Raw genomic sequence first — 19,523 nt, forward strand, 5'->3', positions numbered from 1 at the left:
TAATTATTAATGAATCGAGGATGTTCATCTAAAAGGGCTGAAGAGACAGACAATTTTGAACTGTAAAGATTTGAGTAAATTTCAAAATATATTTCGCTAAAAGATAAATTTAGCTTGTCGTAGATAAATTTAGTTGGATTATTTTGTGCGTCACCAAGTTACTAATAACTGTCATTTACGCCATTTTTGTTTAGCAACAATGTTATAATATAAAAATACTGGTGGCTCTCGCGGTGCAGTGGGTAAAGCGCTGGCCTTCCGCCCGAGAGTTCTGGGTTCGATTCCCGGTGAGGACACAATATTTATGTGTTTTTCTCAAAGCCTGGGTGTTTGTGATTGTCCAAAATTACTAACAACCACCTTTTATGAAAAAGCAAGGACATGGTTATTAATAATTCTAAAAAAAATATATATATATATGTGAGAATACTAAACAACCTAACTTAATAATGCTCACTAGTTATTTCGTTACTTACCAGTAGAGATTCCGAACTATTTTCGATACCTATGAATCCCGGGATTGGTAAACATAATCCCGAAACTTTCGGGATTGAGTTTTTTTTTATTAATTTTTATGGAAAATAAAATAAAAACGAAAATATAACAGAAAAAATACTTTTAATAAACTACATTAGAAATAAACTGAGTTTGAATGAAGTTTGATTTATTACCCATTTGTTACCAATTCATTTTATTTTTTCACATAAATTAATAAAAATGAGAAAGATTGGAAAAAACAATGTTTCGCACTTTTCAACAAAGTGATTCCACCATGTTTTTAATGCATTTGTCATTTTTTTATTTTAATTGAACTTGTATTTGTATTTGTCATCTTTTCATAAATAAATAAAACTGTTTTACTTTCACAATATTATTTATATTACAATATTATTGACTTCATTAAACCTGTATATTTCCAAGATTGAACGTACTCAATAAATGTCTTAAATAGTATAAATTATACTAGATTTATTTTTGTCCGATTTTATCAACGTTATTTGTATATATAAAAAAATTATATTAACTATTGAAAAAAAGCCAATCCCGGGATCGTCAAATCGTAATCCCGAAATCCCGGGATAAAGATTTTGGCTCGGGATTGGATTCCCTACTTACCAGGGTTATGTTTATGTACCCCACATATCACATATTGAATAGTTAATGAAATTATTGACTTGTTGTTTTTATTTAATAAAACGCAATTTTTTGTAGTACTTATTCCACTTTTAATCAAGAGATTAGGACCGGTTTCGTCCGCCTCAGATGGACATTTTCAAGTGGAATAAGTACTACAAAAAATCTGCGATAATTGAGATTTCACTACGGAATTTCACGAAAATATTATTTATTATACCATTCAATACATTTTAGTGGTTAAAAAAATTTCAATATCGATGTAAAATCAAGTTCGCCTCAATAGTCTGGTGCATTAATTGCACGCACAATAGCGTATGATCTGGCATAAGCGATGAATCGTATCCACTATGGAAAAACACTCATATTTGATATTACCTAATATTAAGTGGCGCATGAGAATAACCAGACTGACTCCAGACAATTGGACTTCCCACTTCTTAACCAGTAACGATGGTTTCACTGGCGAGCTCTAACAGCGTACTCTAACTAATGTATACCACATCCTCTAGTAGTGTCTTAGTTCTCCGCATATCTGTTGACAGGAACTTCTTTTGAACATTCAGTTGGGCCAAATGACTATTGTGACATATCTACCAGCGCCTTTATTCCAATGTACCGACATTGAGTGAATGTACCATGATGAGATTTCCTAGAGTAACCAAGGTAATAACAAATATAATGTAATGCAAGGTAAAAATAAATCCAAATGGAATAGTACAAAACTTAAATCCATTAGAATTTAATAACAATTCAATAATCTCGGCGTGATACATTTCACTCGGGGTTGCATTGAAATAAAGACATACGTGTAAATTAATTAGGTTTTAATGAATTTGCGGCATCACAATAAGTTGATATAGATTATAGAAGGTATTTTATTATCTGAGCTCGACTGAAATAGTAGATAATAATAGTAGGAAATTAAACTAGAAATTCAGTACGCCTTCCCTTACTAGAGACTTAAAAGTTATTCTTTGGCCGCTCCCAGCACACTCTACTATTATGATTTGGTCCAGTGACGTCCCGTGGGGGTAGGCAGATTGAGCGTCGCTTAGGGGCGGCAGTTTCTCGAAGGGCGGCAAATCGAGGAGAATCATTAGTTATAATATATAGAAAACAACTACCTACCTAAACTTAGTAATGACAAAAATATCTTTCCATTAAAAAAATCAGCTCACTGGTTGGAACCAAAATTTATAAATTAATTAACATAAAAGGCTTAACAGGACTTTGTCGGGTTCGCGATGTCTAGTTTACTTCTGTTGTCCTTGGACGTCACGTCCATAATGAGTAGCAATAAAACGTGCAAATTTTCAAATTTTATTTGAATTATAGATAGGTACTTACATAGGTAATTTAATTTATATATTTTTGCACTAAGTATACCTATTACTCGCGAGTTTTGGAAGTTATCGAGTGTATTTTAAATGTATCTGAAACAGTGGACTCGCAATATTGTCTATTGAAGCAGAGATGTCATTTAAATTAGATTTAGTGGTATATAATTCGTTTTCATACAACACATTTCTTAGATATTGGAGTCATGAAAGGATGATAAAAATATGGGGCGGCATTTTGGCACTGCTTAGGGGCGGTAATTTGTCTAGGGACGTCACTGATTTGGTCTAGGCAGTGTTTAATTAAAATTTAAAAACACCAATTCCAACTACAATTTGTATTTTTAGCTCAATGACAACAATTAGTATGACTAATAAAGTTTAGTGTGCACTGCGTATGTCGGATTTCAATAGCCTGCCTCCACCCTCCGCAACTATGCCACGATATAGGTACGTCGGGAAGGGCGTGAAAGGGGGTGGTGGAGAAGAACAATGTGCCCATTGTTTATTTCATATTAGTATTTCTGTATGATTGTTTACATTACAATTATTATTTTTCTGTCCTCAGTATCATACGAAACTTCGGCGAAGGGTAACATGCTGATACGAATTGGCGGATTTACCTACTCCATGCACATAAAGTGCAGAGATGGAAAAACTACATGGCGCTGTTCCACTCATCACTCCAAGTTATGCAGAGCCAAACTTCATACCTTCGATGGGAAGATTATTTCGGTCACGAATTCTCATCACCATTCCGAAATTGATGTTTCAAAATACATTCAAATGAAGGATGCTATGTTGCATTATAATCCACACTTTATTTAAATCGAGATATTTATAAACGTGTCCGGAAAATTGTTTGTATGCAGTTCGCCGTGTCTCTTAGTATCTCTTTCTTATACAACAGCTCGCGTGTGCTACGGCGAACTACACATGTACAATTTACCATTTATAAAAACAACGAGATTTGAATTTGTGTCCTTGGTTGTGACTACCTTTACCTTTATGGTAGTCAGTGCTCGAAATAGAAAATCTTTCGAGCCGGAGCGCTGAATAATCAAAAAATATCAAATTGGGTTAGATATTTTTCGGATATCATAAGGGCGATATGCCTAGTAATCAGGGTTTCATTTACGCTTGAAGGGGCCCTGCGCCTACACATTACCCCCCCTCCCCTCAATACCATATTAAATGTAGTTTTTTTTTTTAAATACCTACTCATTTTTTGCAAAATCACTTATTTGTCATCAATGTTCTTATAATTGGGCTCTTATCTTCAAAATTCTAGAAGCTCGTACATTTGCGTATTCCTTTGTTGCAAGGTTCTTTTGTGATTTCAAATTATTTTTCTGGTTCCAGAGACCTACTAAATTAGGGTTCCGGACCTGTAGCCCTTTGGTAAATTCAGCCCTACTTGTAAGGGTAAACAATTGCAAATTTGGGGCACATCTGAAGTCCGAACAGCCTATACTATAATATATGCCTTTGTAGGACAAATCCAATAATAAATAATATAAATATATCGCAGGCGAATTTTTTTTTCCCACGAAATAGTTCTTCGAAAAATTATATTATCCTCTTTTTATTCATTGTCTGTTTGCCGCTCCTTAACGTATGGAACACCTAAACAGTGGATTAGCTACCTACCCTTACCTACATCTACGTTAAAAATATTTTGTATTGAGATTGATTATAGGAAATATTAAAGTACAATGAAATAATGCGACCAGTTCAGAGAAAAAGAAGATACGTACTAACTTTGGGACATATGTCATCCTTTAAAAATGACCAAATAAGTGCTTTATTTTTTTCAAAATTTTGTAAGTTAAGTACAAAAACTTTAAAAACAATGCAAGTAAAATAAATGCAAGCTGTCTGCGATAAATCACTATTGTTTGCCTGGATAACGGGCGGTCAGCGCGCGTTTCCTTTTGTTTTATTGACGCAATAATTCGGACAATATGAAAGACCCTAAAATCCATAAAAAGGGCATAGTTGCTGAACACCAACATCAACAGGTCGACTAATGAACGGCCTCGATTGTCTTGTGATGTATTGTCAAAACTATTAATGCGTCAAACTTACCTATGTAAAGTTAGCTATACTATATCCTATATTTTGCGCAATCGTCAATCGGACAGTTATGATTTTGTTTCTCCCATTCATTTCACTCCATAAAACATTGTGACTTCCACTCCCATATTGATTACAAATGTACTCAAAATAAAAACTGTTTGGGAACACGCGATTTACACTCTTACCAGTCTTGCGTTTGATACCAAAGGGTCGAAAATCCAAGCCTTGGTAGATACGTACACTGAGGTAATTTAATTATTTATAAAACTTTAATTAACAAATTAACTATTTTTCACAATAATGTTATGTAGATATTTCATGTGTTTTAATTGAAAATCAAACCGTACCTACCAGTGTGTATTACAATAATTATTAGGTACGTAATAATTTCACGTTATTTTCGTTATTAGTAGTAGGTACCCTAAATAAATTATGTATTCTGTGATTTTGTCTTCAAGCAAAAAACAACTTGTTAAATATCACTATATAATAGAATAATACCTATCAGTAGGTACTATTATCTCATATTGTCTTAAAGAAAACGGAAGAGAGCAATAAATGTAAGGGTTCTTTCTTCAATAAAAACTGTATTTTTTATTATCAGACACATGGGTTGTCTAGAAATGCATTGTTAGGAAAAGATATACCTAGATGCATTTCTAAGAAGAAATTTGGCTTACTGTGGCACCAATTTGTATCGACATGTACGAAGTATTAACAGGGGTAGTCAACAAGTAAAATCATTGTTTAATAGAAAGATTTTTTTTTAAATATATTATACTAATTCATATTCCTCAATTTCAACACATTTTGAACCGAAACGCCATATTAAATAGTCTGATGAGGCTCGAAAATTTTAGGAGACATCTCGCTATCAGGATTCCACGAGAAAGAGCGGTAGATTCGAGGATTCCACGAGACGGAACGGAATTGTCGAGGAATTCACGAACCGGAACGGCGCTCCGGGGCGTTCCGCTCCATTCCAAGCGCTGTAGTAGGTAACAACACGCTGTTGCCATCCTTTTTTCACATACGTAATTATATTATTATATTTGCGGAAAATGGGAAAAAACTATAGTACTTCTAAAAAAACACTACATGGTTATGTATTGAATTCTTCAAAATTATAGTATGTACCTATTATAGAGTAAGTTTGATTTACTATTTTATATTTTTCACTGAAAAAAAGTTATAGTAAGTATGTAGGTATATGTAATATAGTTGGCAAGACTGTAACAAAATTTCTAACACAAATATTGACCCTTTCAAACCAACCGCTTTACACACACCGGGCCGGGCCCATTGTTGGGATAAAAGCAGCATCAGTTTTTTTTACAGAAGTAATTTATTGACTAACGTAGCCACGCACTAAAGTGTGCTTTGAGTGATTTTATGAGATTAAACAGTTTAAATTAAGAGTGCCCGTGGAAGTGAGACTCACATAGAAGCATAAATAAATGGTAGATAATACACAATCTAATTAAACTGCCAAAACATCTAAGTGATTTACACGTTTGCAGTATGATGCAGCATTTTTTTAAAGTAACGAATATCACTAGGAAATTTCCTTTAGGACATTCCCATTGATCAACTAATAATCAATACTGATTCATTGCGGAGATTTTTTTTATAATTGTATGTCGTCTTAAAATAATGCTTCCAACGCGGTTTGCCTTAAATATTCGTAAAATAGTTTGGAGAAACTCGTCACTTATTCAAATTTGTAATACCAGACCTACGCATCTTTTCTATACACAAGACTGCTATCGCCAGCTATCGAGGGTAGTTTTTCATTTTTTGTATCGAAGTATTAGCACTTATTGTAACAATTACAATAAATTAGCCGTCTAAACAGTCAACATTGTCTATATCGCTCTAACATTTAATACAGCCAAGACAGGTGCTGTTAAAACATTACACTTATTGTAAAAATTACAACTAGCTTATTGTAATTGTTACAATAAGTGCTAATACTTCGATACAAAAAATGAAAAACTACCCTCGATAGCTGCCGAATAGCGGCCTATAGCAGTCTTGTGTATAGAATAGATGCGCTGGTAAATTTCGTAAAAATCTACAAAATTAAAAAGTAGGTACTAAAAACGTAAAGCTGCATTCAACAATTCATTATCATTTTTTTTATGTATAACTCAAATATAAGACTATTGTAATGCTACAGTATACCGTTTAAAATAAAGTACATAATAATAAATGTTATGCAATTTACTTTGTAACGTTTTGAATCATCTTCTACTACTTAATAGCTGTTGCAAGTACCTGTAATAATAGATAATACTCACATGATTATAATCATTCATGGAAATAATGCTGCTTACGCCAAAAATTTAAGTGTATTAATCCTATTATATATTTTAGTGTACATTAATAATTTTTGCAATAATAGCTCTTGTTAAGATTTTAAATTGTAAGCAATAATGATCTCCTTATTTTAAAAACTGCATTGTTAAAATAAATTGTATTCGAACTGGCAGACACGCCTGCAACTGCAATGTATTCTGCTATATACTCATTATACGAATATAATTCATTAGAATAAGTCAATAAAAATATACCTTATATACCTATATCACTTAACATATTGAGTAGGTATCTAACATAGCAATGTAATGACATTATATTATACGGCAGTAGACTGAATTGCCGATATTTTGGAAGGGTTATATGCAGAATTAGATTTGCAAATTAATTCTGATAAAAAATATGATATTTGCCAGAATACTCAATACTGCATTTATTTAATTAAGCACGTATGTACATTTAGTAAGTCATGATTGTATTGATAATTATTAGATCTGTTTAACTATGTTTGAAACTGATTATATACCTATTATATGTAACTACATATGAAAATTGCATTATTTTCAGGATGCTTATTTTGAATATATTTAACATACAATTTGCATACATAATTGTTTTATTTGGCATTTCGCTACACAGTTGTATATTACATTATATCCTATCTTAAGCTAGTTTTTTAGTATAATGCCATATTACAAGCAGACTGCATCAAACACATTATCGATCGATATTAAGTCCTGAGATGGTTTGGGGGTAAGATGAAAGTCAAGAATATACCCTGCAAAATCGCTTATAAAAATTTATTCGTAAATTCGCTTGAATAGTAAAGCGTTAGCCCAGTCGTACATAAAAATTTGTTTCGACAGGCGTATGCATATAACAGCAAACTGCATTCAAGCTATTTACTGCAAATTTGCATGCATAAACCTAAATGTATCTGACGAATAGTGACGTCACGTCGCCGACGTAATACGCGTCATGCCATGGGTAATGTTACCTAATTTTAAATTTAAATTTCCCGAAAATTAATTTAAAATTTTGAAATTGTGAATCGGTGTAAAAATGTGCAAACGGTACCATATAAATTTAATAATTATAAATAAATAATTATCATGAACCTTAAATAATTTATTTGTTATAAAATCATATTTATTTTATACTTCATAATGCACGAAATGATCAAAGTATACCCAGTAAATATTTCCATAATATGGCAATACAGCTTCACGGATCATTGTCAATATTTACAAACACCTCCACTGACCCACGATCTCGATCATTTTTACAAGCTTAGCATCATTTTCATTTTCATTTTTTAGCATCATCATGAATCCTATTGTGGCACAACGACGACGGGCAGTTAACTTCACGCAAGATGAAAAGGAACTATTAGTTAGCTGTGCCGATAGGGAAACATTGCTAATAAATTCGCGGATAACAAATGCGTTCAGCAACGCGCGAAAACGTGCCGCCTGGGCTAGGATAACAGTCGAATTCAATAGGCGAAGGCAAGGAATAACAAATGTCCATATCTCTGATGTATCTTTTTTGCAGTCGCAAGCGTCTCCTCCTTTCTGTTTCACACACATTTTCGCAATAATTTATAAAACCTACGAAGGTTTCAAGCCTCCTACTAAACGCTTGTTGTGATGAAGTCATTGTGTATTAAAGTGACACTGACAGCTCGCGCAGATCGCCGCCATTTTAAGTTTGGTGCGCATTCATGTGCGCATCTCGTGACGTATGCATTTTTTATAGTTTCCTTAATCGGCCGATAAACGGCTTACTAACGTTGAACGCGGTTCAAATGTATATGAATACGGCAGTTAGACATGGCCATAAGTCTAAACAACCAGCCACGCACACAACTATCCGGGTGTGACGTCACTAGACTAACCAAAACGAAAAACTGACCGCGCCGAGCTCAATTAGTTGTAGGTATGCGACAGCTGAATGACGTTGTTTGCAGCCAAAAGTGGTGCATCAGCGCTATCTGCGGAGGTACATTAAGTTACATTTGTTTTGTGAATGCCAATAAAATCGACATGTATGATATAAGAAAACATCTGAGTGTCCCATGTAATAAATTTCATTCATCATGACCAACGCATAGTAACAAACTATTTCATCGGCGTATGCGCAGATGCAGTCGTTCACTTCGGCTAGACGCGTAGCGTCACTGTCCCAGCATGGTCTTGCCTATGTGCGCGGAAGAGATTTTTAACTTTTCCAGCTGTTTTGATTTATGACCATGTCGCAGTCGAGATGATTTTTTATGTGCGGCCGGGCTTAGTATGGAATATTTCTCATGATACAACCTCCTAACGCCGATGATTGAACGTGAAAGTGTTACACATTTGATGTTTCACTAAGCTGGCAAGAAGAGATAATATTTTTGTTAAAACTAGGTTTTCTTCAATTACTCGCGATATGCACAAACGCCGTAGGTAGACCATATATTTATAACTACCTACCTACCCGAGATAAACAATCAACACAAAAAATATGTACAAATGACCTCATGTAAGAACGTTTGCCATTATGCCCTATGTAGGCAGTATATGATTTATTTATTAATATGTAGTGAAGTTTACAGATTACAAATTTAAGACCTTCACAACATGGCATGAGGGGGGGGGGGGGGCAAGGACATAATATGAAATAATAGTATTAAAAAATGTGATCACATCTCATCATTCAGGTAAAGGTCACGATCAGCAGGAAGATGGTTATGAGATTCCTTGAAAGATTAAAAGTGTATGGAGTTTTTGAAAGGTTTGCTTTTTCAGTAGGTAAGTAGTTATACCTATTATTTGTACATTTTTATAACACTATTATACTCAAAACTACCACCATTTCTGCGGATGTTGATTTTTTCCTGAACCGTGACTATATTTTTATTATTAAGAAATAAGAAATTAGTATGGAGCTAAGTATCTAATGCTATTCTGGAATAGATATTTTAACTCTATGTCTTTTTTCAGTGTCCTACGAGAAGTCATCCAAAGGCAACATGTTGATTCGCATCGGAGACTTCACATTCTCACGACATTTGGTCGGGCCTAATGGAAAGATTGCCTGGCGCTGTTCTACGCACCATTCTAAGTGCTGCAAGGCAAGGATTCACACTCGAGGAAATAGAATTGTTTTCGTGAAAAATGGTCACAACCACGACGAATTAGACAATTCGGTGTGGTGCGAAGCGAACATATTAATGGATTAAGTTAGTGGCTTCACGATACCTCCACAGTAACCACCAATGATGAATTATTTTACTTAACCGCAATTTCTGCTAAATTACAATTATCTATGGTATTCACAAATCTAGCCGTTCGAACACTGCGATAGAGAGGCGACAAGCTGCAGAATTATATAAAGAAGTAGTGCCGCAACGCATTGGGCAACATTACAACTCGGATAGCAATAGAGTTGTTCTGTTGTTGTCGACTGTCTTCGCCACGGTGGTCGAAGGGATAGCTTTCATTTTTCGTATAAATGCTTATGACTGATGCAAACTAGTAAGTTTTTTTATGCCTATTATCACTGAATGTCACCATTAGTGTCATCGGTACAGTCTGTGAATGAAAATTACCTCCTGAAAAACGACCGTCTGTCCTTTTTTGTATTTTTCCGTTTTACATAAATTAGTAGACGTTATGACAACAATGTATTTTTTAATATGTCTGCATAAAATTTCTATTTAGGTTTGACTGAAGTAAACATGCAAATTGTCTTATTTACTCAAGCAGGAACGCAAAATGAACCACATTTTTTTTCATTTAAATTTATTTAGATATCGATTTTCTGACATGACACCTTGTATCTCACATTCAATATGTTAGACCAGTGGTTTCCAAACTTTATATTACTACGCCTCCCTTTAAAAAAAATTATCTTGGCGCCTCCCCCCATTATTTCATTAAATAATACAGACACTTTTTTAAATAGCCAAAAATGTACTACTTAATACAACAAAGTAAAAAAAACTTAATTAAGTATAAAAATAAACAAGATTTTACTAAGTATCTACTTTTATTAAGTATATTAATTTTTAAATTAATTTATTTTTAATGCGATGGATGTGATTGTTTCTTAGCACAAAGTGCTCTTTTTCTACTAAACGGGGTCGATATTTGGATTTCATTGCAGCTAATGCAGAAAATCTCGTTTCGCATAAAAATATGATGTTACGAATGGTATTTATAGCAGTACCTACTTTACTTACAACTTGCATTGCTTTTCTTGACAAAGTATTATATTATCTCTTCACTTCGATTCAATCAAAATTAAACTAGGGTTTTTGTTTCAATGAATTATCGCATGATAATTCTATCATTTTTTTTCCTTTTCAATAGTAGTCACTCCAAATTCATCATCGTTCATTGACAAATGGATTCTATCATGGGCCCCACATCCTGAAGCGGGCCCCCAGGCGAAAATCTTTGGCGGGCCCACCTACCTATCGCTGAGGTTAAGGGCAGTGTGGTTCTCTAAAGTAGTGTTTCTATTTTTTTTAAACAGTTAAGTTTATTTTTTAATACATTGGACGCTAAAGACGCGCCTAGCGCGTAACGATCAGGTAGCCAGTCGATATAATTTGCATGCTATTTAAATGTTTTTAAAAAAATATTACGCATGTAATATTATTCAATATCATTTGCATGATTTTTACATGTTTTTAAAATTTAAATAATCAAAAAGTTATTATCTAGTCAGCAGTCGAAGCGTTGGTAACTGTATTTTTTTGTTTTTATTTAGTTTTATTTTTGATCTGATTTTTTATAACCTCTTAATTCCCCCTATCAAAAATATTGAATGTCAGATACGAGGTGTCAACGTTAGACACTCGATTTTATTTCTAAGTAGTACCCTGATTCAATGGGTCTAGGATGATTCGGCGCCGGGACAACTGAGTGCCACACAATTGAATGAATATACAATAAATAGACGTTCGTGAATTATAGGTACTTTAAAAATATATTTTAATACTTATATAGGTATAATATAATAATATTGCATGAGAGTTTAAACATTCACACGTAAATAATGATTTAATTGTGCATATGTTTAAGTTCCAACGAGAAGAGAGTTCTTTTATTTTTATATAAAGCCTTAGGCATAATAATTATTCTCAATCCGCTATAAAAAAACATTATGTTAAGAGGAAAATAAATTAAAATTACCAAGTTATAGATGAATTCCTTGTTTACTTTACGTATAAAATCGTAACAAACGTCTATTTATTTCATTCGACAGTGCGGCACCCAAATGTCCTGGCGTTCATTTGTCCCAGTCCAGATTCAATAACGTAGCATTATCTATATAACGTTTTGATAATAAGTATGTACTTATACTAAAAATATTCATATGGTTGTCTAGGATTTAAAAAATACATTATTCTATATTTTAAAGTCTCACAATAAATACTCATTGAAATGACTAGAAATGAAACGAATTTGTATTGATTTCCGGTATATACGAATAATAGTTTATGTTTTTTTTTTGTATTTTTCTGCATCATATCTGTCTCGATTACTACTGCAGAAACTGTTTTTTACTGTAAAATGCTTAATATTTTTTGTAATATCTTAAATATCTGCACTGGATATGGCGAATATTAAAAATATATTATATTGCATGATAAATAATCGCATCTTAACTTGTACCTATCCTGTATCACATATGAATGTTTATTAATAAATAATATTTTTATGCTCTGCATAGAATATTCTACCAATCGGTAAGAAATGCATTAATTTACAATTGTTTATTTTTTTTTAAATACTTAAAAATCGACTAGATTATCATGTTTTTCTTTAATTAAAAAATAATGTTAAACTGTGGTTGAATTTATTACATGAAGTCGTATGGTATTAACACAACGATATTTATTTAGTCGATTTTTTTTAAATATTAATTTCTTTATTAGCTAATCTTTCGATGTTCATACCGAAACGAATATTATTTTCTTTGACTTTTGTTACTCTTAATTGGAAGTGAAATTACTTTTTTTTCTAAAATTTTCAAATAAAACGCTTTATTTTTTGTTGATTTACTTTTTATTGGCAATTTCAATAGATTTTGTGAATTAAATATTATTATCTCATACGATAATAAATGTAATATTCTACAATATACTGTTCAATACACTACCAATATGTATGTAATTTTTTTCATGTATCGATTCATATTTTTGCACCTGCTAAAGATTTTTTATGGTATCAATTTAATTCATTTATATAATATGTACTTAACTAATTGTTTAGTTATTTCAAAAAGAGTTTTATATATTAGCCATTTAAAATTGGCGAATATTGTTTCATTGTTTTTTTAACGTAGGTATTCTTATATAACGTCATTTATGTATGTATATTTTCTCATCAAATCCTACCCTGACTATTTTAAAAAGTCGAAGCGCAACATAAGCCCAGTCGCACATTGAAAATCGTCTCGACTGGGATATAGTCATAAATCAAAACTGGGCGTAACGTTGTAATTTTCTTCTGTGCGTATAGGCGAGGCCATGCCGGGACAGTGACGTCACTTGGCCAGTCAATATGAATGCCAAAGAAAGATGTTGCAATCATACGGTGTGCGCTGTACCTATAGTTTAGTTACAAGTGTTTTGTGAATGCCAACAAAATCACATCGGCAAATTTGACGTGTTGCAGTCAAGACGATTTTATATTATTATGTGAGACTCGGTTAATGCTTGCACTAAATAGATATAACATAGTAAATGATATAAACCATCTACCTAAATAATAAATACATTTTAATAAAATTGTATAAACTCGTATTTTAAAAATGCAACCGTGTGGTTTGATATCTTCTCATTAGAGAATAATATTATCAAAATAATCTCTCTTATTGATTATTTCTTTTTTTACCAAATAGCTGTTCCTTTTATTATTTTTCTCCATAAGATTTGAAATATATGAAATAAAATGTTCTCTTTATTTTTTTTATTAAAAACTTTTCTTACTTTAAAATGACAAGTCTTTATTAAAGTAATTTCCTCCAACATTCCTTTTTAATTTTTAGTCATTGGTTACAATAATGGTTAGTATTTTGGACGTTAGTAAAAGATTGTAGGTACCAAACAAAAATAATAGCAAGACATACAATATAAGTGGTTGATATGTCTGAATATACATACCTACCGAGTTCTTCAAATAAATTATATCCTATTTTCAATATTAATATTTTTCATATATGGTGATCTGTGTTATTCTGGACTGTAAGTTGAGTGACAAATAAGACCGCTTTTTTCTGTAAGCCTTCTTATGTCGGTTGCACTATAGTTACGATAATAACCCGCAAGGTTTTGATCTCGACATTTGAACAATAATTAATGCACAGAAAAAATCGCAATATTAATATGGACACATTTTGCAAAATAGGTCAAGGACATCTGACGAAAATCTTCAAGAACACCCCTACTGCAATGTAGGTAGGGTTCATTTTAACGGTACTATTTACGATTAACATGTACGTTTACAAAAACATTCGGCGCTCAGACGTAAGCGGCATTAACAGAATGGGACCATTATTTGATTTTAATTACAGTAATGTCCATTGACTACCCTTCGAGTTTTAGGCCAGAGTCAGCTTATAGTGGTCTTATGACTAAGATCAGATTAAATTTAGTATTAACGTCACCATGATTTAGCTATTTTTTGTTTCTGTACAAATTTGATTCGCTTTAAAAGTTGTGAATTTTGTATCAAAATTCTGTGAAGGTCACACGCCACTTCAGCTAGCTAAGGCTTCAGACAAAAGAGAAAGCGGAAGGGGGCGACCGTACGATATTGTCATCACTCGCCACTCACCTGAGAGTCGTGGCAGACTAAGTTGTATGCCCAAACTAGCATATGAAGAACCTTTAATTTTGCACATGGTTCATCTAGGTTTTATTTCAATGGTTTTGCCACACTTACTTGTTTTTATCTCCGGATCTTTACGACAATACGACATTACTAATGTCACATTAGTAACGATCATACAAATTGTTAGTTACGATTACAGACCAAAACATAATAGTATTTCAAATATTTATATAAATTGTCATGTTGTAATTTCATTGCTTACAGTATTATATTTAGCAATTTCCAGAGGTATTGATATATTTTTACAGGTCACAGAATATCACTTAATAATATGTTACACTCACAAATCAATAAAACAAGATTTTTTGGTTGAAACAATAGGTTTATTGCACAAAACAGGTCAATAAATTTATTTTATATAAATAATATTAATTTTGTGTTTTGGGCTATTTTCTAAAAAAACTTGTTCAGTTTACGACGGTCTTAAATTGACATTATTATCAAAACTTCACCGTCCCTATACTCACTACTGTCTCTGTTAAGGTATGTACCTAGTTTCATTCGCGGCATTACAATTTGACGAGTTCATTAAATAGCCTGGAGTCATAACTTACATTTTCAAAAATAATATGTTGAGAAAAACGGAAATAGCGACTAGTGCACTATTTTTCTTAATTACTATAGGGAATTCTCCAATATTTCATGATGTAACCTACTCGTACTTGCTGGGGGGACATGCTCGTCGAAGGTCAAAATTGAGTTTTTATTGTATTTTCAAACCATGATCCTGGACACTCCTTAAACGTTGTAGATAATCTATTTATATAATTTTGAAGCCTTATTATCCTTTATAGTTATTTTAAACATTTGATGACTGCATAAAGTATTTTTGTTACATAAAATAGTATTCTTTTAAACCTCTCGCTCTAATGTTTTAGAATATAGTCATATTTCGGTACATAACTGTGCAGTGGTGTTAAGTTTTTTTACGTTTATTAATTTTTAAACGCATTTATGAAACCATTAGTATAATTTATTACGAGATAATATTTGTAAAATATTCACGATAAAAAATTATATTGATAATCTCTGTGATCCCAAATTTGACAAGAATTAGGCATTTTATTATTCAAAAAATCGGCAAGATTAACACATTTGAAGATCATTCTAAAGATACTTATTATAAGCTATGTCTTTGACCATTCAAGTGTGATAAACATCTTATGAATAATGATTGCTTTATAATAATTATTAACCTAAGAATAAGGTAGTGTTTTTTTGAAATACGCCATTTCTTTTGTCATTCCCTAGTGGTTAAGCTACAACATACGGCCGTAGCCATAAATTGACAAACTATAATTAAAATAGGGAGTAAAATTATGTTAACGCGCGTGTTTGAACATGTACCTAACCGATTTTTTTTTTATTTTTTTTTAAACAGTACATGTTCAAACACGCGCGTCAATATCATTTTACTCCCTACTTCAATTATAGTTTGTAAATTTATGGCTACGGCCGTATGTTGTAGCTTAACCACTGGGGAATGACAAAAGAAATGGCGTATTTCAAAAAAACACTACCTTATTCTTAGGTCAATAATTATTATAAAGCGATCATTATTTATAATATGTTTATCACACTTGAATGGTCAAAGACATAGCTTATAATAAGTATCTTTAGAATGATCTTCAAATGTGTTAATCTTGCCGATTTTTTGAATAATAAAATGCCTAATTCTTGTCAAATTTGGGATCACAGAGATTATCAATATAATTTTTTATCGTGAATATTTTACAAAAATTATCTCGTAATAAATTATAGTAATGGTTTCATAAATGCGTTTAAAAATTAATAAACGTAAAAAAACTTAACACCACTGCACAGTTATGTACCGAAATATGACTATATTCTAAAACATTAGAGCGAGAGGTTTAAAAGAATACTATTTTATGTAACAAAAATACTTTATGCAGTCATCAAATGTTTAAAATAACTATAAAGGATAATAAGGCTTTAAAATTATATAAATAGATTATCTACAACGTTTAAGGAGTGTCCAGGATCATGGTTTGAAAATACAATAAAAACTCAATTTTGACCTACGACGAGCACGTGGGCCGTTAACTATTTCTTTCATTCAACGAATAATTTACAACATTTAAGAATGTACCATTCTAATTATTGAACATACATAATTTTGAAAAATAAAATATTGGAGAAATCCGTGACGTCAGTTCGTAATTGAAGTAGTGGGTACCTACTTTGATTTAATGAACAAAAACCGATTGCCAATAGTAGCTTGATTTGGAAGAACGCTGATGAGCAGGTATTAAAAGGCCAATAGTTAAAGTTTGTCGTCATTTGGTATGTCACCTCGTAGCATAGAGGATAATGCGCGGATTGGGGCGTAAACCCAGGAGATGCAGGTTCGATTCCTGCCGGGTGTCTTACTTTTTTCAAAAAGAGTTTTTCTATTGGTTTTAATATATTTTCCCAGAAGTATTTTTCAAAATTATGTATGTTCAATAATTAGAATGGTACATTCTTAAACCTTGTGAATTATTCGTTGAATAAAAGAAATAGTTAAATAAAATCAGTGGTTCGAAGATACATACTTTTTAACAAGACAACGATAAAAGGGGATGGTCTACTATATTAATACGGCCCATGTATTATAATTTACATCAGTGGTTGTGAACATTGTCTATAGAGATAATTTCATCGGAGACAGTATATAATTTGGCTTTACACTGTCTGCTATGGCGTAGGCACAACCATCTCTCTTTTCCGGCTTTGCTAATACGATGACTATAAAAATTATATCCACCATACAATATCCTTTTTGCTCCACTGGCTGTTATCATAAAACTCGCTGAAAAAAAATAATATCGTGTTATTATCTGTGACAGTCACGACAAATATATATTTAAAAATAATTTTAACGGGGTACTCAGTTCTTCTCGATTCACTTTGTTGTCAGAAGGAGTTTTGTGCTATCAACACTCTTCTTGGTCCTTAGTTTTTCCCTTGCTGCATACATCCACTACATTTTATTATATCATCGATACAATGAGCTCTTTATCACTATTTAGGTAATTATTTTCTTCTATTCTTTTTGATTAACAGCGATGCATACTTACTAGGCGATTATTAAAAGCCTACCTTAATAAAAATTAAAATAAGAAATGAAAATATAAATAATATTCAATTCAAACCTATAGAATTGAATATTATTTATATTTTCATTTCTTGTAAAATGGAATTCTACTAAGTAAATGCTAACTCAATTAATTAATAAAAATAAATTTTATATTGCATATTATTAGTAACAGACTAACTAGGGCATGATATACTCCTCCCGCAGGATAACGCATGGAGGTGGACGGGAGTACCTCATCTTAAGGTTAGAGAAGAGGGGGGGGGGGGGTGTAGGAAGGCGTTTCCTGACCTTGTAATATGTAATACACAGTTATTTCTCAGTAAAAGTGAAGAAAACACGGAACATCTAATTTGTCATCTCTCCGCAGAGTTGGATTTATTATTAGTGAGACAGTAAAATTAAGGGTACAGGTGTAAGGGTGAATAATTCATTATTCTAAACATTTGGACACAATATTATACTTATTGAATATAGGGCGAAGTAGTTGCGAAAAGGGATTCCAATCCTGAGCCAAAATTGTGATCCCGGGATTGGCATTTTTTTCGATAATTATTATAAAATTTTTATATATTATACAAATAGCATTGATAAAATCGGTCAAAAATGTCTAGTATAATTTATACTATTTAATACATTTATTGTTAATATTGTTAACGTTCAATCTTGGAAATACATAGGTTTAATAGAATAGAATAGGAGTACCTAAATATAAATAATAATGTGAAAGTAAAACAGTTTTATTTTTTATTTAAGATAAGATAACAAAATATACAAATACAAGTTCAATTAAAATAAAAAATTACATTCTTATTTTGTTGACAATCAATACAGTATATATAATAAAATTCACAAACATTCCGAGATTCTAACAATAATTGCTATTCATACGTGGATGTGTTTTCATTAAATCTAACATACATTCATAAAATTCATGCCAGCACGGCAGTGGTGTCTAACAGGTTAAATAAACGGATTTATTATTTTTCTCATGTTGTTACGAATGCGTAAACAATGGTTATTTATTATCCGTGAGCATCCGGCGATTTCCCCTGTGACATGTGCAGATACATACACGCCACTAACACAATGATTTTGTACACATACCGATTGATTGTGATTAATAAAAAAATCAATTCCGAAAGGATTATGTTTACTAATCCCGGGATTCATAGTTATCGAAAATTGTCCGGGATCCCGGAATTGGATTCCCTAGTCGAGAGTAATGATTTGAGCTGGTTTGGCGCGTAGGTACCTCCGCGATTCGGGGGTCATAAATAATATAATGTAATAGTTGTCACAATGTAGATGGTTATTTGTACATAATAGCAAAGACGTTTGTATTGTTTGATTAGGTCACGTTAGGATTCTTTATTAGTGTGGTTAGATTTGTAATACATATACTTATACATATATTTTTTTGGAACATATAAAATTACTTAAACTCGACACTGTTCGCTATTACACTTATGCAGGAAAGAGGCAGAGGGGAGCAGGCTAAACTCCCTACTTGATGTTGACGGTCGGCAAGTCAACATTTTTAATGCCTGTGGGTCGTATGCATGAGATTCCCAAATACTTGATAGGCTAAATACTGCTCTTTTGCATGCATGAGTGCAAATGTAATCAGTTATTTAGTGACGCCACAATGTTTCATGGCATCTA

This window comes from Rhyacophila brunnea, unplaced genomic scaffold (genome assembly GCF_057557595.1).
Source record: "Rhyacophila brunnea isolate RB1 unplaced genomic scaffold, BYU_Rbru_1.0 scaffold_18, whole genome shotgun sequence".
In the NCBI taxonomy this organism is placed as follows: domain Eukaryota; kingdom Metazoa; phylum Arthropoda; class Insecta; order Trichoptera; family Rhyacophilidae; genus Rhyacophila; species Rhyacophila brunnea.